Consider the following 26,973-nt stretch of genomic DNA (forward strand, 5'->3'; position numbering starts at 1 on the left):
CAGGAATGATTGTCAGCAAATAGGGAAAATAACCAGGAACTGCACCGAGGACATTGATTGGTTATGGAGTTTGGTCCTGTTTCTGTTATGGTTCTGTTCAGTACATTTCTCATCAGTGTTTCGCTCATTTGTGTTTGTGTGAAATAAAAATTAAAATTGAAATCAAAATTTTACACAAATGTAAGAATGCCTGATTTTGTAACAAAACAAATACATAAAATTTGGCAAGTATAAAGCTTCTCATAAAACCACTAAATCCAAAAGGATTTATTAACATACAAAACATTCACCTTTGCCAAGTTAAGCTAAAATATGAGGCTTTTTCTCATATTTTAGCTTTTCTATGCCTTTTTCTCACCCTTGTTTTGTATACATTCATTGACCATTACTAGGCAACATTTAATGTACGGAGTAAGTTTAATGGATTTCTTTATATGTGTGCATTGGTTTGGTTTTTCATGTTTTGTGAATTTATGTAAATAATCTGTGTTAGCATACTTTGGTTTGTTCATAGTGTGGGTTGACTCTGCCCTGTGACAAAACTAAAGTTTAAAAATGAACAGAAATGAAATCTTGTAATTCATTGTAGTGTTTCTATTAAGTCCATTTTAATTTGACTTTTTTTTAATAAAATTACTAAAACGGATTAACTTTTGAATGCTTTTTGCAATATACAAAGATGTCATGCTGCTCACTTGCATCATAACTTATTGACTACATGCATGATTTTTATTTTGTCTTACATAAGAAACACATTGTTCTCCAGAATATCTTTCAATAATAGTCAATGTGTGAGTAGGCGACATATTACTCATAATTACTGATTTTATTCAGTGATGCCACTTGAGACAATAAATTGATTTATACCAGGTTATTTATCAAATTTTGCCTCCCACACATTTGAGACAGCAGCTAAACACTGATGATGGATGAGGCTAAGCAATTTACCTTACACCTAATAGGTGGTCAGAAGTTCATGGAACTTTGAAGTAAACAAATAAATAGACAGAATAATTCAACATAGTATCATCAAAGATAATTACATGGCCTTTTGAAAGAAAAATTAATACCCCGCCCCCACACTCACCTTTTGTCAAAACTGAATTTCATTATCATCTATAGTGGCTAAAAATGTTCTGTATTGGTTAATAATTCTCCAGAGACATTTTCTTGGTTTGCAATCTTTTGGAAAAGGCTGGAAATATCTTATAAAACAAGACAAAATTGGAGGGGAAAGCAATTTTTAGCTGAAACACAACTACACTTTCTCCAACAATAGTGGAAAATGACAATGCCCCTATGGAGGATCCCCTCAGAGAATAAAAAGATGTCACCATGTCAAAAAGCTGAAAGAGGAAAGTGAGGACAAAGGCTTGACGGAGACTTTCTTTTTAGACTGTGCAGAAGAAGAGGTAAAAAGAAAAACAGGATTGTGAGTTTGTGCATGCATTTGCATACGTATATGCTGTAGGAAATGAGGAGTGGGTGTGCTCTCTTGGAGACAGAGGGGATGGCTTATTAGGAAATCATACCTCTTAGCCAATGGTTTTAAAGAGGGAGGCAGATGTCATTTGCCTGAGCTGCAACACCTCCCAGAGCCAGCACATCCCCTTCAGAGTGTCGGTGCGCTGTGTGAGAGCACTGCTATCACTGCTCCCTCCACTCAGTCCGCGCTCCTCTCTCCCGTGTTGTCCACGGGCTCTCTCTTGCCGTCTCTCAGATTTTTCTCGCCTCATCTTTTTTTTGCTGTCCACCTCCACCCCTCCTGCTCCTCTTTTCTCCTTCTGTGATTCTGCCCCACAGGGAGAGAGATAGGATCTGTTACACACCGCAGCTGTTACACATCAAGAGCACAGGTAAGTCTCTCTTGTGTTATTTGTACACTTCAAATTGGGGGGCTGTAACACTGGAAAACAAACACAAGTAACCTTGATTGCTTGCTTTCCACTGTGCACAAATTGATTTCTCCACATTTGTAGTTTCTCCTCGCTCAGTTTTTTTTTTTTTTTTTTTTTGCAGTGATGAATTTGAAGTGCAGCTCTGACTGTTTTAAAGCAGAGCAGTGGGTGCTAACTTGTTTCATATGATTGTTGCACTTATATCAGATTTTTGTAAGCACTCTCTCATTTCTGCAAAGTTTATGCACTAGCAGCTAGGAAGAATTAGGCTTAAATTGCAAGGTTGTTACTGATATATGCTTTGGAGGCTCTAGTCTTAATTTTTTTAAAAAGGAGACACTGTAGAATATTGTAATTTAGGAAAGATAAATAGAGGTAAGCAGATGTGCTTTGTTTCTGTGGTCAAGGCTGGTGGCAGAAAGTAAGTGAAGAGTTGCACCATGAGCTTGAGCTCAAGTGTTCACACATCAGAAGGGGACAAGCGGACTCTCTATTGATCCGAAGATGGCATGCTCCCAGAAGTAAGCTGAGGGGAAATCCAGAGAGACTGATGGAAGATATTTATCTTGGCTCTCTCTCTTCCTTGCCTTCTCTCTCTCTCTACATACAGCATATATAACTTTTTTTTTCTTTTTAAAAAGTCTATATTTTTATTGTATTACATAAACTATTTGTAAGATTTTTTCCAAATTTTAATTAAATTATCAGCATTTTGCATATTATTTACAGAAAATAATGGACTATGAGCATTTTTTTTCCATTTACTGATTCTCCTGTTTGGAGTTACTCCTCTGCTTCTTTACTTGGTGCTCAGAATTTGTTTATATTTCTTTCTTTTTCTTTAAATCCCCTGTGTTCACTTAGCTTGTTTTTATCCTCTGCCATGTTTATATAGCTTTACTCAGTTCATGGTCCCCCCTCAGCTGTAGCAGATTCCCTTAATTGGACTCACCCGTTCATTGTTCCACAGTCCAATCCTCCCAGTGTATAAGATGTCTTTATCATTCACTCCTTGCTGGATTCTTCGGTTGTCATCTCCATGTTTCTGTGCTCTTGGACCCTTGCATGTCCTTTGAATGGCATGGGTCTGTATTTCCTTTTGTTAAATTACACTTTTCCTGCTACAAAAGGGTCCTACACAACTCCAATATACAGCCATGTTTTTAAACTTTAAAAAACACAAAAACGTTCATTTTCAGACAACACTATGTAGTTTAAACTTCAAAATTCAGAAATCTGTACTTCAATAAGTAACTGTTTTTTCAGTCACAGCTCTCATGGATTGTGGCACATTCTCGTCCAGACTTTGACATTGTTGTTGGGTTCAGGTGAATAACCCTTTAATTTTCACCATTAATGTTTACATCTACAACTATTTTATAGTGCATAGGGTAAATCTAAGGTACCAATGCAGATTATTTGCTAAACTGCTATTACGTATTCATTACTCACTTCAAACTACAAGCTTTCTATTTCTTCCCTCATTTCTAGAAATTAGCGATGAGTCTCATGACCAAATTATGCATCTCCTTTAACTGTTTAATAAACAAATAGGACAATGTAAATTCACATTTGCAATTCAACAGCAAGCACATTACTGTCACTTGGATCATGTCTCTTGGTGGCTTTGACTATTTTACAGAGACGCTTTGCAAGATGCCTTTTACTACAGTGATTGATGTTTAATTATTGCACAGTTGAAAGGTGGTCCAGGCTGATAAGTAATCTCTGGAGTTCATCTTTAGCTAATATTTTTCTCAAGGACCAATGCCCCACTGGCTGTGGTCTGTGGTGTAAGAATAATCATCACGCTGATGAATTTAAATGAAATCTGAAAATAGCTCTGAGCAAAAGTTGCGTTAGGTCTCATAAGTAATACAGCGGTGTGCTTATATTTCATTCATGACATAGTTTGCTGCACTCTCTTGGGCTGCGGAGAGAAATGAGAGAAATAGCTTTGTGATGTGAAAAGACACTGGTTGTTGAGGTGAGAGAACATCCAGACTCACTGCAGTGGAAACACTAACAGCAAGAGCTGAAACAGCACTTTAATGGTGAGGATCCACACAGAAAACTTTCTCATTTTACCTGACAGGCGACAGTCCATAGAGTCGCGGGATTTATGTCACTCGGTGGGTGTTGCATCCCACTCTGCACGCAGCTCTGAGACTAAGGAACAGTCACTGGACGCCTAGTAACGACACATTCTTTACTTTGAGCTGCAAAATAACATCAGGGAAGATAAGTGTTGCTTTTTTCATGCTTTGTGGCGTATGCACCGTCAGAGACGCTGTGCACAATGTCTCCATATAAGACAAAGCCTGATCTTATCCATAGCAATAAAAGAAGCTGCTTTAGCGACTTGCCTGACAGGCTCTGTCATTAACCCACCACTCAGTCAGAGACCTGCAAAAATATCTGCAATTTGAGGAAATTAGAGCCCGAGAAATGGGAGACCTGGTGCCTTTTCAGTCCACTGAGGCTTCTGTGCTGACAGCTACACTCTGTCTTTTTTCTCTCCCTTTCCCTCCGCCCGGCTGTGAGCTGCCCCAGGTGTGACAGGCAGCCGGAGTAATGGGGGACATTTGACAGATGCATATTTCCAGCCTTGAAAGGTTCGTATAAAGAAGATAGACGGCACGGATTCAGACAGAGGTTGGGACAAACTGTTGGGCTGTAAATCACCTCAATGAGTGTGCCACCTTCTCCTTCAATTGATCCGTCACGTGACTCCCGCGATCCCTCCAACTTGCTAATTGCAACCCAACCTGATTATTGATTGAAATATGAGGGCAGTATATTGGATGCCATGTTATGCTCCATTCAGCAGCTGGTAAAGTTCTACCCAGCATGACCTGGGAGTGTGAGTAATCAGTACTTCAAGAAATTAATATTTTTTTTAGTGAGAACAATGCCTTTTGTGGAATATGTATGCATCTTACTGTGTGTTAAAGTTATTTTGAAGACTTATTGATGTGATTAATCTTTTAAAAGGTTATCTGGGCACATAACCTCAAGCCAAAGCAAAAGGATTACATTGCAGTTTGTACAGTAGGGTGCAGTATTTCTTGGCAAATAGACTCTGCCAGACTGTTCAGGAAAGACAGTAGACAAATGAACTTTTCCGTTTATTATAATCTCTTTTGTATGATGTCTGATTCATGCAGATATCATCTAAAATGTCTGCATGAATTTAAAGCTTGTTAAGTATTATGGTGCTCAGATGTTTATCTGTGAATAAAGGGGGTTTTCCTGTTTAGCAGGTGAAATGTTCTCAGCTTAGTTAAATGGAAATAAACCACATGTACCTTATGCTTCACTTTTGAGCATGCCGCCCTGTTTTTCTTAGAATAAAAGCATAATGTGACAAGTTAACAACATCCTTTCACAACTTTTCAAAATTGGAAAACATAAAAACATGGCCAGTCCAGGAAGTTCTGAAAACTGCTGTTCAACTTATTTGACCATATCTACATGTACAACACCAAATAAAATTTAAAGACATGTACTTGTAGCTAATAAGACTGAATGTAGATATGGTTTTCTTCTGATCACGCATAGTGAGGAGGATGGTAACCGGTATTTTGGAGCTCTCGAAGAAGTATCTTAAAATTTCATTTTTGAAGTTACAGATTGCGATCGCTTTGCCAATTAGTACCCACATTTTGTAGCAAACCATTGCTGTTGGGACTGAGAGCTGGCAAAGTTGATCCCAGACAGTGTTTGACTGCGGCTCTCTGTGTCTGGCTTCTCTTCCCTCTTCTGCAGAAGAGTAACTTGTGTTCTTGGTTGATTCCTTGCAGGTTGGGAGCCAAAATAGACCCAACAATTGCCACAACTTCTCTTGAGTATTTTGATAGAAAACCAAGATAAATAAAATGCTCAAATTCCATTTATGATTTGTTTAACGTTAAATTATCTTCTGGAGATTTTTTTTTTCACTTTTAGATAAATATGGTTTTAATTTGGACAATCAGACCCTCTATAATACAGGAGATTTGGATTTATGACAAAACCAAATTAACATCGTTTGACTTTCTGTAGGTAGATTTTAAGTACTAGTCACATAATTGGTTTTTGGAAACATGTACAAAATGTCCCAAAGGTGGTGATGAACTGACACATGGTCGATACTAACCGTCCTGTAGAGAATGGCTTATTTTCTTGCTGAACAAAGACAGGTACAACAAGACCACAACTACAATATTGAGAAACGCTGAGGGGTAACAATGTGCTGCACCCTTCAATTATTCATTTAAAGTCATGTCTGTTATGAAGTGTTATGATTTTACAAAATAATTCTAACTTGAAATAGAAAGTCAGTTCCTCAACTTTGTTTTCAATTCTATTATTGCAGTGTGTGCAAAAGAGGTAGCTGTTCAGATTTGACAAGCTTAACAAGTGATTTATGAAACTACATAAATTTACAACTAAATTGCTAAAATAGGTAGAATAAAATATGACATAAAAAGTAGTAATTTTAGTAGTAGTGCTAAAACAAAAATGTTTAGCACTCTATGATAAACTCATTTTCAGCTTACATAGATTTTATTTTGCCTTTGGCATTCAGCAGCAGTATCACAATATTTGCAGTCTAATTTATGCAGTATCACTGGATCAATCATCAGCAGATTTTCCGATTACAACTTTCCTGGAATCAATCTTTGCATTATTGAAATGAGAAAAGTTTTTGTAGGCATTTCAAAGAACACTCAATCTTTAGATTTTAGTGACAGTTTGTGTGATTTGAAAGCAATTGCTGCCTGATTCGTCATGAACTGTTGGCAGGTGGTCTTGCCAACAGAAAATAAAGTTTAAATAAAGTTTCTAACCACCTCCTTTGTTTGCACAACATCTTATATCTTAAATGAAAGAAAAAAATGACTAAGGGATAAATGCTGATTCTTTGCACGTTTAATAGTAGGAGCTTTCATATTTTTATTCCGACTGAATCCTCTGAAAGTACAAAACAAATAGGAAGCAATTTGTCAATGACATTTCTCTTCCAAAATGATGAGTTGCAAATGATAAGCTACTCAAAGCATTCCATATGGTAAATATGTTTGTCAAAGCATAATAAATGGATAAAAACACATCTTGGCAAGTGAAATGTCAAACAATTTCTCTTACAATTGCCTATGATGTGTTTGTCAGGTTGTCCAATTTCGTATGGCTTCCTAATGTTTGTGCGAACGACAGATTTAGTTGAAACACTTGTTGCATTTTTGTGAAGCTAAATAGTTTTGAAGTTCAAAATAATCCTTTTTTTTAGCTTCTTAATTCTTATTTATAAGCTTCTTTGGTCAAAATTATATGCCAGGCGATGTAATTATTGGGCTCTTTGTCCAATGAGTACAGCTCAGATAAAAAAAAGTGCTTAGATATAAAAATGGGATGTTATGTTTCTCATTTACGTTTTTATTAAGAGTTTGGATTAATATTCCCCATCTCTTCAATGCATCAAATTTCAAACTCACTTTTAGCTTCTGAACTTGAATTCCTAGTTCAAAAGCTAAAACGTTGGTTTCACATCAATACTAAAACAGTTTGTCAACTGTGGAAAGGGAACTGGAATCCTGCTGGATATGCTCATGGTGCTGGTAGCTAACTTCCTTTTTTGCAGATGATAAAAATTTTTGAAAAAAAAAATTAAGTCCCTCAGCAGTTAACCTTTTCATAGCAAACAATCTGGATGGTGTGCTTAATGATCTATGGATACTGGGGGATTGGGGACAATGGAGCTTCTTCTCAATAATATGACATGTATAATATATATTAAAATGATTATTCCATTGTACATGTACAGTGGAATAGTCCACTGTGTGTGTGTAAGGCACTATGTACTTCCATAACCCTCTAAATTTATTAAAGTTTGTTAAAGTTAAATAAGAAACATTTTAAGCTCCTTCAATACTACAAATTCATCCTTTCATCAGTTTAAAAGCCATATATAATCTATTAAATTCATAAGTTATGTCAAAGTAGCAGCAATAAGCCATGCATTTTTCTAGCAAAGAGCTGTCCAAAAACAATGATATTTTCAAACTATAAGCTACTAAAGTTGCAGTAATTAACATTCCACATACCAGTCTACTTGTTTCCACAAAAGTTATTGGCAACTTATCAGGTGAGTCATCTTTTTGTATCTGTGACTAATACATGACTACCATAATAATATTCCTCTAATCACTACCTGTTAGATCTCTGTATGAATCCTCATTGCTTTCTGAATTACCGTCACAGGAGTTGTAGTTAAGAGGTTTCTGGAAAGCACGTCTGACACTCACAAGCATCATCTACATAATCTTTTATTCACATTCTGGAGCTAAACTTAAACTACAACTTATCTCCATCATGTCTAGATGGCTAAATGGAATAAGTTTTTGTCATTTGGTTAGGTGATTAGCTTTTGAACAGGTTTACACTAAAAAGTGACCAGTGAGTATTCTACATGGTTGCATGATGGTGGGACTGATAATACCCAGTCACACAAAAACTAGCATCTTTTAAAACATGTCAATCAATGAGGACATGTATCTTCTTTATGTGCACATTCTTTAAATCTTTTAAGATTGCATCTCAAACTACTTGCAAACTGGCATCATCCCAGAATAAGCACTTCACATATTTTCATTTAAAAAGGTTCAACTAACAAATGAAGACTGTTACCTTCAGGAATATAATTTTCCTCCAGTTAGACTTTTCTTTCTTTAAAAATAGCTTTGGAAACAATGAAAGGTTACACCTAGAACTGAACCAAGGAATGTTTTCATGTTTCATTTCCACTGAGGAAAGATCCTCTCATCACATGGGAATCATACTGTGTAAATACACTGCCTAGAAAGACTCTGAATTACATCACTGCTTTAATATTCAGCTCATCCATCCAGCCTCGCATGGTTTAGGATTAGTGAAATGTTCAGTATAATAGTGCTGGAATAAATCTGTTAATTTTATTAGCAACAGCTCTTTTGATTTTCACATCTATTTGCCCTTGCGGTACTAAAATTTGAGTGAACATCAAGTCCCGCCACACAAATTTTAATGACCGTGGAGCTTAGCACACTAATAATAGTCATCAATGAAAATGTGGTTTTGTTTCAGGCTGAAATCTACTTTAAGAGTCAGCTCACCAAGTGATTAACCATGATAGAAGCGACCTGGGATTGCTTGATCTCATTACCTCTACTTGACACAGGGCAGTAAAACATCCAGCTGACAGCTGAAGAAGGTCAATATTCTCTATAGGGAGCTTCAGTCATGCCCTTTTTAAAGGAGTTTTGCTATACTGTTAATTTATCCACATTTCAAACAGTTTTGAATATTTTTCTATGCCTGCTAGTAGACTGGCAGAGTAATAATAAAGATTTGTGACAAAATATGTTTATATGATGTGAAAATTCTGCACAGTGTTATGTAACATTTGGTAAAAGCTGGAGTATTAGACTCAAAATTGTGTTCTTATCCCATTACTGTGAGGAGTCGCCAAGGATTTTTTGGCTGTCTAAAGGAAAGAGGAAGACTCCTCCCATTAAAGCGACTGGCTAGAAGTATTTATGTTGTCAGAAAAATGTCTTTTTTCAGTTTACCTTTTTAAGGATCTGAATGAAATAAAATATTAGCAATTGACCAGACATGTAGTGTATAATACTGCTCTGAACAAAACATTATTTAAAACAGATTTATGGATTTGTGGATCATCTATTCAATTAGCCCCCCCCTTCCCCACCCAAAAAAACTCTTCTTGGACTAAGACTAGCTCAAACTGAGACAATTATGAAAAATTCTGTAAAATATTGTTGAAATTGCCTTTTGTCTTGCTCCTGTGGACTCAACACTTATACGTTTTGTGTTTTTATTATATTTTCTTATACTTGTCTGCCAAAATATTAATTATTAAATTCTACATTATTAAAATTTGTGATAATCACAAATTAATGTTATTTTAGCAGCAGCAGTACTCATTCTTGTCCTTTTTCAAATGAAAGCAGAAATACGATTAATTTAATTAAGAAACAACAAAAGACAGTCCAAAGACCAGCTGAAGTAGTTTCAGCTTCGTCCCGTGCAGATTCCACTGAGCTGAATCCACTTAGAGAAATTTTCCTCTTTTAGCGTGGCATTATCATCGACATGGTTTGTGGCCATGATTTCACGCTCCTATATCCCGCTTTACGTGGGTCTAATGGAGAACAGGATGGAAGCAGTTATTTGGGGAGGAGAATCATAATGCTGAGCTGGGCTATTGCTGCTCCATATCGCAACTCAGAACACAAAACGCTTTTTCTTTTTCTAAAGTCTATTAAATTTGCCGACCCCAACACCCCACCAGTTTTCAATTACATTAGCCCCTACCCCACACCCCACTTGGAATACAAATGCAGGAGCTTGAGCAAGGCTTATCTTGAGGGTCTCTGTCAAGTATCCAGCTTATTTGTCCATTGCGCTTTCCAACTCGCCACACAGGTTGTTCTTTGAGTGCTGTCCAGCTGTCAGGCAGCTGAAGGAGGCTGTCAAGGAACCTGGTCAACCTCTTGATCGCCCACTGGCCTTTTAGCTCAAATCCCCTGCCTCCATCACCCCTATTATCTTTGGATCACTGGCTGTATTCTCCAAATCATCCTTGCACATAATGGAATTAGTGCAGCAATACAATTCCCTCCTAATGGCCAAACGTGTGTGTTTTTGTCCACCTGCCGTACAGACCTTCTGTCTCAGTTGGCATTTCTTTGGTATTCTCCTGGTGTGTTTGAAGTGTCAGCAGTAATTACTTCTAATGAGAGAAAGGAAAGGAGTTGTTCACCTGAAGCGAACAACATTATCTATAGCGAAAATGTGTTACTGCCATCATGCTGATGAAAACGTACAGCTGCAGTCAATAAAATCTGATGCACTGCCACTTTGATTGTTCAGGGTTGGCAGCAGTGTTGAAATTCAAGCTCTTGTTTGTGTCTATTGGATTTAGAAACAGAAAACATCACACATAAAGGGATGTCACAAGTATTGACCGGCAGGTGAAAAGGTATGTGACTCAGGACTTAGTGATGTGTACTTGGGGGGTGAAAGGTCAGAGTGATATCCGTGGAGCTGCTTTATGGTGGTTTTCTACGAAAAGCAGCCGTCTTCCAGGAAAGACATCCGAACTAGATTAGCAAATGTCAAAAATAAATCTTAATGGATTCATAGAACATGCCGTTAATACTTTAGCATTATGTGTAATGGCTTTCACATTATGTGGTGAGCCAGAAGGGTTTAGATAAGTGTTTGCCACACAGTTAAGCTTTCTGTTGCCTTTTTTGCAGACCACCAACTATGAAATCAATGGAATGCCCAATTCAATCATGCGAGAGGCGTAAATATGTGGAACAATAGGCAGTACAATTTATTAGTGGTTAGCACAGTTGGCTTACAGCAGTAAGGTCCTGAGTTCAAACTGGGCACAGTTTGACCAGCATTTGACAAGCAGCTATTTAGGCACCCTAAATAGCATCGAATCTTCTGAAACCCTGAACATATGAAAAATAAATAAATGAGTTGACAATCTACTATCAGAAACCAGGAACAGTTTAGAAACTGCACTGTATTGGTCAAGGGGAAAAAAACTATAGAGGAATTGGTCCAAACTACATATATACGTGCTTTGTAAGAGGTTCAATACACTGATGTTGCAATGGAGCCCATATTCACCAAAATCATTTAAATGGGAGAAAACATTGGTTCAGGACATTGCAAATTGAGGACGAACCAGCTGATTGGTCAAAATGTGTGTGGGTGTTTTTATTTTAGCCCATAAATAAAGCGTCTCAACACTGATGTTCAGCTGCCCTGATGGCCAATTTGGCAGTGAAACGTCAGACTGGGTTAGTCTAAAATTTTGTACACTGAGGACATATGAGCGGCCCCTCCCAATTTGAAAAAATAAAGAAAGAAAGAGGATAAGGTTAAATTAGCCAACGTGCCAAAAGGAAAAGAGAAAGAGACGAGTGGGGCTGAAAAACTTGGGGAGAGGGGAGTGAAACCAACACTATACCAAGCAGCATGACTGCATCATTTTACCTACAAGGCTCTAACATCCCATTCCAGACTTGGCACACAGATAGTGTGACTGTATTTTTGGATGTGTTCAGGGTACAGACGACATATAAGGAAACCTATCAGCAATGCTACACCATGGGTGCATAAATAATTAACGTGCTTGATAAATTAAAATAAATCCTTAGGTCGATGCTGAGGGTCAGGAGAAGGAGAGTGGTGAAGGAACCACAAAAAAAGTACAGATGCAGAAATCAGATTAGGTTGGCATTACATCTTTCCCTAATATCATATTAACCTCTTAAGATCAAAGGGTTGTAGTTCAAACCTCGGCTTTATGAAATCTGAAAACAATCTAAAAAATTAATTTCCTTTCATGAAGAAATAGGTCAGTATCATTGGGGGTTGTTTTTTATTTCTTAAAATGTGCTTTGATTCTTACAAGCTGCTTATTGAACCTTGTTGAGCTAACCTTTGTTGACCAATTTTTATTTTATAATTGTAAACAGGAGGCTAAGGCCATGTAGAAATATATATATATATTTAAGCTTGAAATCATGATATAATGTTATTTCGTCATCAAAAACATACCCAGACTGGTGCTTTGATTCTTTCATGCACGTTTTAGGACAAGGGAAATAACCATCCCATTACCAAACGTTGTGTTGGTGCATCTTTTTATAAACAGACTGAAGAGATGATGTGACGGAGGAACCGTCACAGAGCTGGGACTTAATTAGAGAGTCCGTGTCAGCATGCGAGCACGCCCGCACACACAGACACACAAATACGTACACAATCGCTAACTTACTTTTTGTTGCAGCTTAAACTGATGCGGTTCATCGTGGGTGCACACGCGGTGTTCCTGCTTCAGTTAACATTGAGCCTAACCTGTTATTTTCAGCATCAAACATTTTCCCGGTTCTGTTTTCAAGTAGGGTTGTTTCCGGATTGTGGTGTGCCGGGAGGAAGTCACATGATGTCATCAGATTCTTACCTTAACCTCAACATTTCCAAATACTGTTTGTTTTATGACAAAGTGGGGAAAAAAAGAAATAAAGAATATAACAGAGTAATACCACCTTTCATCTTTCATGCAATCTGATGATCTCTTGTTCTCTCTTTTAAAGTAGTATCATTTGAATACCTTCTTCCACATTTCCTATTTCCTCTGCTTTATTTTCTAATACCTTTGTGAACATAGCTAATGGTATTCGTTCCTCCTAGCAACAACTTTTCAACCAAAATGTGTGAGTATTTAGAGTTCCTTAGTAAAGGCTAGTAAAGATGAAAATTGTCTGACTGTGGTCACCATCTCCTGTGAAGATCACATTAAGGTGTGCTATCTTTCAGGGAGCACTACAATCTATTTACCATTTTCTAGAGTTCTTTCCCTCCAGCCAAGTCTGAGACGTCAGACATTTCAGTCTCGCAAAGCATGACATTTTGACATGGAAGATGTGCAGGAATGTTGAATTTTTCACCGAAAGGTGCATGTTGATGGCATTAAGCAAGAGGGTTAATGTTTTATTTTTTTTAAAAGCTACTGTGGAAATAAGGTTTCTGTTCCAATTAATCATTCACAGTTAAATACAATCCACATATTCTCATATGCAACTAAGTGTATGCACAACCTCACACTTACGTATACTGAATTTAATTAACAACCCTTACATTTTCTGACTATGAAAACACCTTTTGTATGTAGCACAAGGTGATAATCAAAAAATGGTTTTGAAAAAATATAAAGGTACTGTTATAACTCCATAACAGTAAAGTTATAAAGGCTCTTATATAAGTAAAATATGGCAATTTGTTCTGTCCCCTGTTCTATTAATATTTTGTTGCACTTTGTCTCCATTAACCTTGTCAGTGTCTTTATACATGAATTGTACATTAGTTTATATCTAACTGGGTTTAAAAACAGCAACTCCCAACTCCAAGCTGCTCAACTTTGATCCTCCAGGATGGAAAAAGACTCCTGCATACGTGTAGAAACGTCTTCAGAAAAAACTGAGCGAAAGTCTGGTTGCCTTCGATTTAAACCTGTTATAACCTTATATGAATATGAAAGCATGTCATAATTTTTTCTAACAATCCTTCATTTTAAGAAGTGCAGGATAGAAGTTTACAAATTAATTAAAACCCTAAAAATATTAATTCACTTAATGATTAATTTTAACTATGGTGAAAGGGTCACACAACATGTAACTTCAATAATTTTTAAAAACAACAGTTGGAATACACCACTACCATTGGCAGTGAAAGAGACCCTCATGAGGAGCACCAAATGTTTGGCATTTTGTTCAGTGTTCTCTAATTTAAGCCTTCCAAAACCACTTTTAAATTATTCTGCCTGAAAACCCAGTCTTTTGTACGTTTCAGTCATCCAATGGCCACTGTCACATCTGAAACTGGTCACGATCTTTAAGAAAAACTCAGCAACCGCCCAGATTCGAGCAGATCATAAACTGAATATGCTAAAACTTCAGGAACACTATCCACAGCACTGATCATAAACATAGACTGAGAGGGAGTAAACTACCAAAGAAAAACTGCTGAAAATGTCTTTGGGAGGTATGTCTTATGGTCATATGGCACAGTTAATGAGCTACCACCATCCAACTGTAGATAGGAAGGCAACATGGCAGAATGACGTGGAGAGCTACAGAGAAACAAAAGTAAAACACAAATCAGGTGGTGAGGAAATGTATAGAACAGGCTTTAGGGAGAAAACCTGGAACAAACAGAAAGATGTGACAAAGGAAAGACTAAGAGGGAGTAATATACAGTGGAGTAGTGATTACTGGCATGTGACTAACACACACACACACACACACATGTGAGTGAGAGAGAGTATTGAGGGCAGCAATATCTTTCAAATGCTTTGAAGTCTTGTAAAATCCTCATTTTCTGGTTTAGCAATTTTGATATTTAAACAATATAAAATCCTCTTTAATCTGCTGGCGAAACTGATGAGAAACTACAGATTTCTTAAAAAAGCAAAAACAGTGAAGACTGAGGATTTTATAGTTCTTAAGCAAAGTCTTCGCCACCTGACTGACAAACAAAATTAAAACACACAGAATGTGGTGGTCGAGTTCATTGTTTAGTGTGCTGTGAAATACTGAGACTCTCATAAAATGCAAATAAATCGGTTATTGTGACATTCTGTCAAAGTAGAAATCAGGTCTTGCTTTGAAGACACTGAAATAATGCCTCTTGAGAAGCCTCGTATAGAGAGTTAACTCAGAATCAGATTAACATCCTCTCATCCTTTGAAGAGCATGATGCTTTTATTTACTACCACTTTCTGTTTATTGCTGCTTTGGCCCTGTAAGAATGTGCGGATGAGCTGCCGTAAGGATCAATGTTTATCGATCATTTTTCAGCCTCATGTCTTGACACCCAGAGCACAAGAATCAGTCTTTTTTGTGATGGCCTTTTGCTCTCCACAGTGGGTGAGAGTTTTAAAAGGCTGCCTGCTGATGTGACTCACGTTTTACAGGAGTAGAGCCTGTGATGCTTCGTTATTACAATACCATCGAACCAGCAACAGCAGCTCCTGAGATGGATTTTCTCTACCCTCATCTTCAGAGCCACTGTATACAATTTTCCTTCTCTTCTGCATTTAATTAGGACAGGCTGTGTTTCTCTAAACAAACAATGAGATAATGAGTGGCGCTGGCGGGTTCTGTTATGATGGCTGCCTCCTGGCCAAGCACCAGAGCCTTGAAGTAGGAATCACTCCTCAAGTAAAATGTAATACAGCTAAGAGTGCCAGGTCCTGTATCAGCAAATTGGTTATGGATATTAACTTATAGATGTGTAGGTACTTTGTGTTGCCTGGTCCTTCAACTGTTAAATACTTCCCCAAGACTCTCTACATTAAATAAATGTTGCCAAAAAAATAAAATATTAGGTCTGGCAATGCACCACTCCCATGTTAATGAATTTTACCAATTATTTTCTACTTTTGATTCAAGAAATGGCTGAAAGGTTTTTTTTGTTACCTGTTGGACATTTTTCTTTTTAATTTCATCACAGATAAAACACAAAAAAACACATGCAGTAATTTTGACTTATTTTATATTTATTTTTGCTTGAGACACCATCGGGCAGCAGTTTTTAGAGAAGAATTATGTTCTATTGTATGTCAGTCAGTGAATTAATCTTAAAAAAAAAAACAGCCCATGTCAAAGAATTATTTAACTTCATATGAAGCCAAATCCTAATTTATTGTGTCAGCAATCTGCAGACTGTCACAGCCAACCTCTGTAACTCATATGGAGATGTGAGGATTAGACTCTCTCTCAGATATGGAGCCCTGTGGATTCTTCCTCAAATAGCTGTGTACTCCCTGGAGCAAGTCTTTTCAAAGGTTCATAAATCCTTTATTTTTTCAATCCAATATTTAGATAACTCTGACAGACATTTAAAAACTAAACTGTTCTGGTCTCCCGGAAATTCAGTGCATATAATTCTGTCTGTAGCACACAGAAGAAAACCTTTTCAAACAGGGATCAGTGCTGCCCCTTTAGATAGAGCGCCTTGCAAAAAGGAACTTTCTACCTTTTTATGTCACAGTGTATTTTATTTGGATTTTTGTGGCAGAAAAAAAAAACAAAGCAATTCACGTTTATGGTCTAAAAGGAAGGGGATACACAGTTTTCAAAGACTGAGAAATGAAATCTAAAGTGTGCTGGGTATTTGTTTACAGCCTCCCTGAGTCAATGCCCATTTATGGTACTATCGCAGCTGCAAGTTTTTTGGGGTATGTTTCTACCAGCTCTGCACATATAAAGACTGACATTTTTCCCCTTTTTCTTTGCAAAACTAGTCTAACTCAGTCAGGTTGGAGTCAAGTGAAGTGATTTTGTCGTCTCCAATGTGAAGTTACCTATTACACAAAGAAATCCCTGTTCTTCGAGTAAGATTGGAGATCATCTGTGATAAGAAATTTATAAGTCTCTCCACAAATCCTGAACTGGTTAGATCTGGGCTTTTTTTAACAGATCAATCTGACCCACAGAGCCACAACTCCAGTGTAAGTGGAGCTGCACTCCATGGGTTCAGTGTGTACCCACTAAATTAATGGCTGAAAGACCAACTCAGAATGATTTTATGTTCTTCATAGGGCCAGGCAATAAACCATTAATTTGCCACAGTCGTGTTTAACCGTTTGAACATTTTAACCATGAAGACACCTTATCCTCAAGACTGGGGAAGGACAACCCTGATTGAAAAATTTATTTTATAGCTCAAGCTGTATATTAAGGCTCAGAGCCTTGCTGACTGATCAGCTTTCCCGTCTGATGAAAAACTGGTCCCTATAAGCTTTTTTTGAAAACTACAAATCTGGCCTTTGTGGATTGCTCAAAAAAAGTTTTCCTGTACTCCAGACTTTCCCTCCTGAGCTGTGTGTCTTTGCATCCCAAGAGTTATAGTTTGCCTTCTTTCTGCTTATCTGAATAATGCTTGGCTTTCCTGGCACATCAGTCTAGACCAGTCTTTCTCACCACCAGTGGTCCAGGGACCACAGTTTGAGAAAGACGGATCTAGATGGATATTCATGTCTTGGTAAATTTGTGTGCATTGATCAGGGCTCTGTGAAATATTCCAAACTAGGATTATTATTTTACAATCAAACTTTTAACGATTCTACCACTTTATCACCGACTCTTTTGTAGTGTTCCTTGTTGTTCTTGATTCTGGATGTCCATTAAAGTTTGCTAACAGAAGTCTGAAGCCTTCACAGAACAGCCTTATTACTGAAATCATAATAAACACATATGGACTCTACTTACCAATTAAGTGAACAAAAATATAATCACACCATCATGATTAATATTACTTTTCTTATCTCATGCAACAACAATAGGAGATGCTGAATTTCATATGTATATATATATATATATATATATATATATATATATATATATATATATATATATATATATATATATATATATATATATACAGTATATATAGTCTTGTTACATGCCATCTCTCGAAATGTTGTCTTCAAACCTATTTGGTTTGTCATTTGGTTTACACAGTATTTTGTCTTATCGGTCGATTATGCTTAGATTGATTATGAGTGTAGAGATAATACTAGTGGCATCAATCAGGAAGCTGCTTACGCTCTGCAAACAGAGAAAGGAGGACTTCTCACCTGTCGATTTCCTGATGTGTTCATGAGTACAAACCATGTGCTCAAATTTCATAGCTGATAGTCTTCCATACTGCCTGATAATTTGTCAGAAGTGGTCGATATTTTGCCTTTACTCCAGTCATTTTATCACTAATTAAGCATTTTTGGGTGATAAATAAGCCCTTTACTGTTATGAGGTTGGTCTTTATGTTTCAGCAGCGCTCATCTTGTCCAGCTCTACCACAGAGCCACTCAACCTGTGAAGTTGAGATGTCAAAGACCTAGTGGTGAATCGTTTGTTTTATTCTCCACGCTGCAACCAACATTAATCTGAACCTAACCATCTTTACAAATGGTTGCTGCTGATTTCATCACCCGCTGAAGCAGCAGGTTGGAATTTAGCCAAATGATTACCAGGTGTATGACGGCAACCATCTTCAGTACAGAAGCACCAGGGATTCCAGCTGCTGGAAGGGTGACCCTTTTCTTTGATGTGAACGTGGTTGTTCTGTTAGAGAAGAAGTTTCTATTTCAAGTGAGTATATGGAGTTACTCTTTCAGCACTGAAGTACTCTTAGTGGACTAAAGTTGTCATGGTTGTGTCAGCCTACTGCTCCCTCAAGTCACAATCGCCTCCACTGCTGCAATCACTGTGATTTCACTCATCTCTGATCTGCTCTGTCATCAAAAAAGAGGAGTAAAAGTGGCCAGATGACTTCAACACTGGAGTTAAAGTCAACTTGCTACTTTTAAAATGTTGTAGTGCCTTGTTTTGCCAGTAGGTGAGATCAGATCCAGAGCGTAGCCAAAGCAATGCTGAGTCAAATATTGAAATTCAGACAAATATTCTTAACTAACTATAGTTTTGCTTTGGAGACTGTTCATAATCTTTCTCTCAATCCAAAACTTCTACAATACCTTCGACTTCCATTTGAAGTTTAATAGAAAGAAGCAAGACACAGTAAGTAAAACCATAATACTGCTCCACTGTTATTTCCAGCTCAAAATCAGAGGAACTGCATGGGTAAGCATCCCTCTACAAAATTGTTTTTAACAATATTTGGCTGTTGTGCAACAGTGATAGCATTGTTACAAAGAACATAAGATAGTTGTTGTTGTTGTTGTTGTTAATTTTATTGCCGTCCGGTTAAACTGTAAATAAAGTAAGAAAAAACAAAACATCAATACTTAGTATTGCAGAATTCAATCAACACAAACTTAAACATAGATTTATTAGCTAGGCTTGACTAACCAGTTATAAGGCAGTTTATTCTTAGAACACTTCGTCATATAATAAACATCGGCATTCAACTATCACAGCGCAGCAAACACAGCTAGCATTGGGCTAGTTAGCACTAGCAAATTTAGCAATCTCACGCTTAGAACAGATAACAAAAAGCTAATCTCCCCACAGCTTACAGCATTAATAACTCACCACGTCGGGCAACACTCATGAACGCCAGTAGAATATGATTTTATTTTAGCTTCAGCTTGTTAGCTTCAGCTAACGGCAGTCTCGGTGCATTACTGGCCTGCCGTAAGTTTCTTCTCTTGTTTCACCTCCCCTCCACTACCAATGCAAAACAACTACAGAGCCCCCTAGCGGAATGGGAGGAGTGAATCCAACAAGCATCAATGTTTGTCTTATGTAACTGTTAGTAATTGTTATTACTATTTTATTATTCATAAAATTATTAATACAGTTGAAGTTTCTTTTAGTAAAGAAAAAAAAGTTGGGACACCACCAGGGACTCCAGAATCAGCAGCCAATAGATGAGTCAGACAGGATCAGTCGCTCATGAAGGAATGGATTCAACCCTGCTTGACAGTAAACACTGCACTACACACACACCAGAACAAGCACAAACAACTTCTGTTTGAAAGGATGATAATTCAGTGACAAAAATAGATCAACCTTACAGCCATAATATTAAGAAAATAACCCCTTTATCAGAACTAGTAAAGAAAATAGCAGGACCAGTTTGAAGTCTTAGTGCAATAATTCAAACTCTGCTCTTGGATGCATTCATTTCAACATATGGCAAAAGTAACAGCAACAAGGGGAAAAAGTAGAAAAGAATAATCACACAATATTAAATCATCAACTCTTCAGAAAGCAGTGGGTATAGCCAGTCAAAAAAAAACACTCAACATGTGAGGTGATCAGTCTCAGCGTTAAAATAGGACACATTGCTCAAACAACTAGATGAGCTCTCTGGGTGAGCTGTTGGTGCAGTGATGGGATTACCATCCAAGAAGAACCTCGAGTTGAATGGACAGAAGCAGTTTCCAGGAAAACTTCTGCAATGCACTGGGCACAGTGGATGTTTCCCCACAGGTCATAGTTCAACCATAAAAAAGAACATGGAGTGGAGGTTTTAAGGTTTCTCCGTCCTGCCGGCTAGGAAAGAACAGTTGATGTGGGCATGCAGGAGTTTCTCTGTTCAGACCATTTACCTCTGCAATGTGGTCATATTTGTAAAGTGTGTGATGTCAGCAAGATGGCCTCCAGCACTCTGGGTGCTGGTAGATGCAGTTTGATTGGTCTGCTTTGGAATATGGGGTCCAACATGGTGATCCATTCCACACCAATGAATCTTGGTGTGTTTGCATGTGAATGGGAGGCACAAATGCTGCTGACATTTTTTATTTAGTAAAACATTGGTTTAAGTGTTTTTGCAAAAACTCTGTTGAATTTAACTTAACCATACATCCCAGTTTAACCACAATAAGTTCAACTGCATTATGCAGTTGCATATGCATTAAACGTTTCTAGTCAACAAGGCAGTTTTGTTTCAAATCTTAAACATTATTTGTATAGGTAATCTCTGGGTTTTAGTAAGGGTTGAATTCCAAGAGGTAACGTGAAGATAATTATGCATGAAGTGTTCTGCGTCTTCACTGTTTTTATTTGCTTACTGGTTTGTGTGCCTGTCTGGATGCTCATTACACATCTGCTGTCATTTTTAAAAAAATCCATAACCATTCATGGAAACTGTTGACACCAAAATAAAGCTTTGCTAGAAGTACTTTACATTTGCTATAATCTCAATTACATCTTTCTCATAAACAAAAACAATGGAGCAATATACTATCATAGCCTTTAAACAAAACAAGGAGTAGGTCAAATGAAGGCCCTCTCAGTTCTTTGCCACCCAGTGTGGACTCAAGGCTAAATGTTTTTACACATTAACAAAAACGTATACACATTTATTTGTGAAGTAGTATGGTTATTTTATCGTTTTTGATAGCATAAATGCTAAATCCTGCACAGAAACAATCTTTTGAGGAGAAAATACCTCTATTTTAGAAATGATTATGAAGCCCATAATGTTGCATTCTGTCTCCTGTCTCCTCTTGCTGAAAAAATTGTGTTTGTTTTAGTAACCCAAACCTCTGATTGCATTTACAGAAATCAGGCTCTTTTTGGTGTTTTAACAGATCTTTAATAATCTTTTAGACATTAAAAGAATCTAGTTGATAATAAAACTCTTACATGACATCCCAGCCAAAACTATTGTGTGACATTCCGCAAGGAAAAATGGATTTTATGTTACCATAAAGGGAATAAAAGTGAGAGTTGTGTTGCAAGCAATTTGCCTTGCAGGAATGATGAAAATATTTTGATTTATAATGTTTCAAACCATAAGGAAAGAGACAGAGAATTGAGAGACATTACTTGGTTTGATGCTACTTTGATTACTGGTGCTCTTTATTTTTCCACCAGCTCAGTATTTCCTCAGGAACCTCTCTAACTGTAAGCTCGCTTTCTAAATTGAAGGTGAGCGGTAACTAGACGATGACAGATTGAAGCTGTCACCTTCCAAAATATTTGATTGGATTTCGCCACTGTGAGGTCTCTGCTTCTGAGCCTTCCCGGCATTCTCCACAGAGACAAAATGTTCAATAAAGTCCCACTTTCTGCCTTTTCTTTCTCCTCCCTCTCTTATCTGGGAAGTGTGACCAGATAAGTGCCTCATCCAGCAGAGAGGATAGAGCACTCACACTGCGAATCCATTTGTCATACTGTGTCTTTTTACCCAGGAGTTGATAGAGCAACAATTAGACTGAAGTGTGGGAGGTTAAATAATCTTTTAATTGTTATCAATAGCTAATACAGTCCTGAGGGCTTTCTATCAAAGTGCCTCAATGTCCACTTGTGCCTCAAACTTTTCAATAATCTAGTAGATTTTCTCTTTTTTTGTGGATGCATTAATTCAGTTGAACAATTTCTGTATTATCAGCGTACTTCTGAATAGATTTTTCTTTGAAGCTGAAAGAAAGATTTAATATTTCATACATCTTAACTGAAATATTAAAACAGAATGCTAAAGAGGATCCTTCAGTGGGACAGCAAGGCAATTCTCTTCACTGAAATGAATTGGCTCAATTGGCTCAATTGGTGTGTTTTTTGCAGTGTGCAGTGGCTGGATCTGTATATTTAGACTGGGTCACTGAGTGTGATGTTATCTTTTCAGATCAGTTCACAAATAACATCAAAGAGTATAGACATTATTAAGCACTCTTTGATCCTCATGTCTCATTTCTTCTTCTAAAAGCTGCTCAAAGACATCACTCATAAAGAGGTAAACAGCTAATCTAGGCACGCATATTTAATGAATGTCAGCACTGCTCACTATACTTTGCATGTTTATATGGAAATGTAATTTCTGTCACACTGTGATGGACCGAGCAGTTAAGGAACAGCCAGGCACCGGTTCAAAGTCAAAAATAATTGTTTTATTTAACCCAAAACAAAACTTGGGTAAATAATAGAAAAAATGACAAAATTTGGGCCCATAAAAGAGGTCAAAGTAACAGACATCAACTCAGACTAACTCAAAAAACAGACCTCCCAAACAGAGACAAAAGGGGACTTAAATACTGGCTGATCAGGCCACATACAAAACACAAAGGGGAAAATACACAGAAACCTAACTGAAACTAACATAGCAAATCCCATTCCCCCCCTCTGGATGATGAGTAATGGTGTGAACCAATTTGCAGTCTCAGCTGGCTTGCTCCACCCCTTCTCCACCTCTCTGCTCTCCTAAGGATTGGGCAGCCAGCACTTAAACTCAAAAACAAAACAAAGATTAAATCAAGCAAACACAACAATGTAAACTAAAATGTGCGCACTTATTCTAGAATACAATGTGATGTGTTGCTTTCTAAACAAAACCAGTTATTCTGTAAATTAAATCCTAAACTTAAAGAAATCCAAATATAAGTGAAATGAACTTATTGCGTGTGGTGAGAGTGAATATTACCACATTTGTGTGGCTGTAACTGCAGCCATCACACACACCAAACCGCAACCTCTTGATCTTTTGCAACTTTTTTGTGAAACTGTGAAAGAACCCATAGCCTTTGGTAGCTTTTTTCTAGTCTTAATAGTAGTTCAGAGTAAGAAATTGATTCTTCTAAGGAAGGCCCTTCTTACATTAGAATAAAACAGCACCACAAGGACAAATATTAGCCAGAACATGTATGATGTCTCCAAGGGTGCGGCCTCTTCAGGATGCATCAAGTAGTCAGTGAACCAAAAATGAAGAGCCCACTGCACTGAACCCCACTGAAAGCCTCTTGATTATTGCACCAAATATTGATTTCTGAACTCTCCCTGAGTTAAAATATCAGTATTGTTGTTTCTAAATCAATATAAACTTGTATTCTTTGTGGTCTGAAATCACTGCATCTTTTTTGTTATTTTGACCATTTCTCATTTTCTGCAAATAAATACTAAATTTTTCCTTGTAATTTCCAAGACATGTTGTCAATGGTTCATAGAATAAAAGAACAATGTTCATTTTACTCAACATACCTAAAAAAAAAAAGTTAAATCAGAGAAACTGATAATTTAAAGTGGTCTCTTATTTTTTTCCACAGCTGTATAAGTGTGCAGATGTAGGATAGTTTGCAAAGACTACACTTGTAGTTCTGAGTATTACAAATGTATTTTTGCCTTAATGCTCCTCACACTGAATCGGGACAAAAAGAAACAGGTATTGTGAGTCCCACTAAAGAGCTGATTTATTCAGGGCAGAGCTTAAAATCTTTTTAGTAATTAAACTCCAATAGAACATTTCACAAGAAAGATTTTTTTTTTCATCTTTGAATTCTGATTCTTGTCTTTTACAATATGTTACAATCTGCAATTCTTACACAGTTTTGCTTGTAGCTTAATTTGATTTTACTCAAAAGTTATAAAAAATTATAGAAAGTAAATTCTCTACCAAAACTTGACAGCATTTCATTTTAATTAGCAGCTTTTATTACAGTCTAATGAAGAATGCAACATTGCAAATGGCAGCATAAATCATTTTTATTGCTGCTGATTTACAGTGCCTGTATTTTAGACCTGTGTGTGCTGTATTGATAGTCGTGTTACTTGTCAAGATTTCAATTACTACCTAATTCACAACAGGCACTGCCCTCCTCTACTCCGTCTCACATGTCTGAGCCACATTGTTTTTATGAGGTATGCATTATTCAGTGCAGCAGTGACTGTCTGCTGTGTGTTGATCCAAGACTCCATTTCCTGTTTCAGATGTGATTATTTAAATTTGACAGTTGTTAAGAAGTCGTCTTGACGATCTACCACTGAAGGTCCTGAATACATTACAGTTCCTGAAGAGACAGAGATGTATCTTTCCCTGTGTGGCACAATGACGAGACGGAGACAAGCTGCATGCTGTTAGCGTCCTACAAACCCTGTTTTCTCTGAGCTTTCATTTACAGGCTAAATCATCCACCTTTTCTGGAATTAATTTGTTGCTTGAAATTCATTTTAAAATTTGTTGCTTATTCAAGATTTGTAATTGGATAAATTTTTTTTTGTTTGTTTGCTCGGAAGCTGTGCGGACTGGGATGTTCTGCATCAATGTGTGTGAAAGTGTGAATATGATAGACTAGTTTTAAGTTGGCAGCACATTGCCTGCAGTAGACAGCAGTACGAGCAATCACATGCTGGAGAATCAGGGAGGCATTTTCATGGGGAAATACACAAATGATGCACATTTTAGAAATATATAGGATCGTTTTAAAGAGTGACACACATTGACAGTACATTTCAAAATGTGCCACAAGTTTTTTGGCAAAGAGCAACAAAACAGAATTACTTATGTTAACGTTTAGCACAAAGCATTTAAATATGAATCTAAAAACGACGTGGCAAGGGCACAAACATAAAACAGTCTTCCTTATTATGTTTTCTAAATAACAATTTAAAGAACATCAAGATGAGCTCCAAAAATTTCTGCTTTGAAACGCAAATTGTGAAAAAGAACGTAATTGTAATCGGGAAAAGAGCAGATAGGAAAAACAAAGAAGAAAGTTTCTTCTTTTAATCTGCCATCTGAACAAATTCTGCAAAGTTTGCATTCGAAGGAAATTGTTTGTTTACAACCTAAGCGCTACTGTGCTTTAGAATGCAACATTATATCTTTACTAACAGTAAAACTAACTGCCAAGACTGGGGAGTTATTTCCAGCACTAATGGGATCTGGACACTTTTATCTGGAGCTTTTATCAGTTGATTAACTAATGCATTGTTCTTGGTTGCCATGTAGGGAGTTGTTGCAGTCACCCCAGGTTGAAGAGGTCAAGTCAAGGTGAGATTAAATCAGGCCAGTAGCGCTGTGCCAGGCTGGAGGAGGCTGGTGTAATTACACTCTCCAAGCATCCTGGTGAAGCTACAGATAAGGTGTGGCATTGTTAGGCGCTTCGGGAGACCTTGTCTGTACAATCGTACTGTTTCACATTTTTCATGTTAATTACGTTGTCAAGATTTGGTGTAGCTTTGCATCAATGAGCATGAGGTTTCAAGGTGACTTTTTGGACTACAAAATATAGGCTTTAAAGTCAGGTGTGATAAATCTTCATAACTTGTGTTTAATACTTTGCTGAGTCTATATATTTTAATAATTACACGCACTGATAAAGCATCATGAAACAATACCTCATAACATCTATCTTAATGACAGGCAATGGCATTGTTAAGGGTTATGAAATAATTAACCTTTGTAGCTTTACTATGCAGATGAAAACTCCCAAATTGCTCATTGCTAATGAATTAGTTGTGTAATTTATTTCTATCTATAAATAATAAATAAATAATTAAGCACAATGAAATATTGCCAATAATGCAAAGGTAATAATATTTTTCCTGGTCACAATGACGCACAAAAACAAAAATGATTTTTAACCTTTTAATTAGAAAGTTTATTTTCCTTTAGTGCACCTCAAACATGGAAATGCTATGGCAGCTACTGCTTGGTATAAATACCTGTTTATCTTGGCAGTGGGCTGGTGTTCAATCCATTGCAGGGCAACACAGAAACACACAGGACAAACAAGCATGTGCACACAAACTCACTCACACCTAAGGACAATTTAGAGAGATGAATTAGCCTGACAGCCATTTTTGGACTGTGGGAGGAAGCTGGAGATCCCAGACAGAACCCATACATGGAAAGGGAGAACATGCACATTTCATGCAGAAACACCCAAGGCCCATATTTGAGCCCGGTACTTTCTTGCTACAAGGCAACAGTTCTACCAACTGCATTCCTAAACCTTGCTTTAATGATCCATTTAATGAATGAAATAATTTAAGTCATCTAGCCATTCTCCCCCAAAAGCCTGTAATATTATTTACTATCCAGTATTTATATCTGTATGCAAGCAGATGCAAATACTGCTTGCATGCAGTATTTGCATCTGTTCTTCAAACCGCATGCTCCTCCTGTCCCATTTCATTCAATTATTTCCAGACTGAATAAATCATATTGCAGTGGTAAAAGTAGATGGATCAGAGTGTGTTAAAGAATTAGATTATAGTCAGCAATTCCTCCATCAATGATAGAGAATCCCTGTGAAGCTAACATG

At 37.1% G+C, this 26,973-nt stretch overlaps 1 protein-coding gene across 2 annotated transcripts in view; it reads left to right on the plus strand.

Moving 5' to 3' along the window:
• Positions 1–1,637: 1,637 nt before the first annotated feature.
• thsd7b (thrombospondin type 1 domain containing 7B) overlaps positions 1,638–26,973 on the plus strand; it is a 208,933-nt gene continuing 183,597 nt past the window's right edge. For both annotated transcript variants that reach the window (XM_023337353.1, XM_023337355.1), the window contains exon 1: positions 1,638–1,856. The gene's annotated coding sequence lies outside the window, so the exon portion shown is untranslated. The remainder of the gene's footprint in view (positions 1,857–26,973) is intronic.

The sequence above is a fragment of the Xiphophorus maculatus genome, chromosome 7, assembly GCF_002775205.1.
Source record: "Xiphophorus maculatus strain JP 163 A chromosome 7, X_maculatus-5.0-male, whole genome shotgun sequence".
Lineage (NCBI taxonomy): Eukaryota > Metazoa > Chordata > Actinopteri > Cyprinodontiformes > Poeciliidae > Xiphophorus > Xiphophorus maculatus.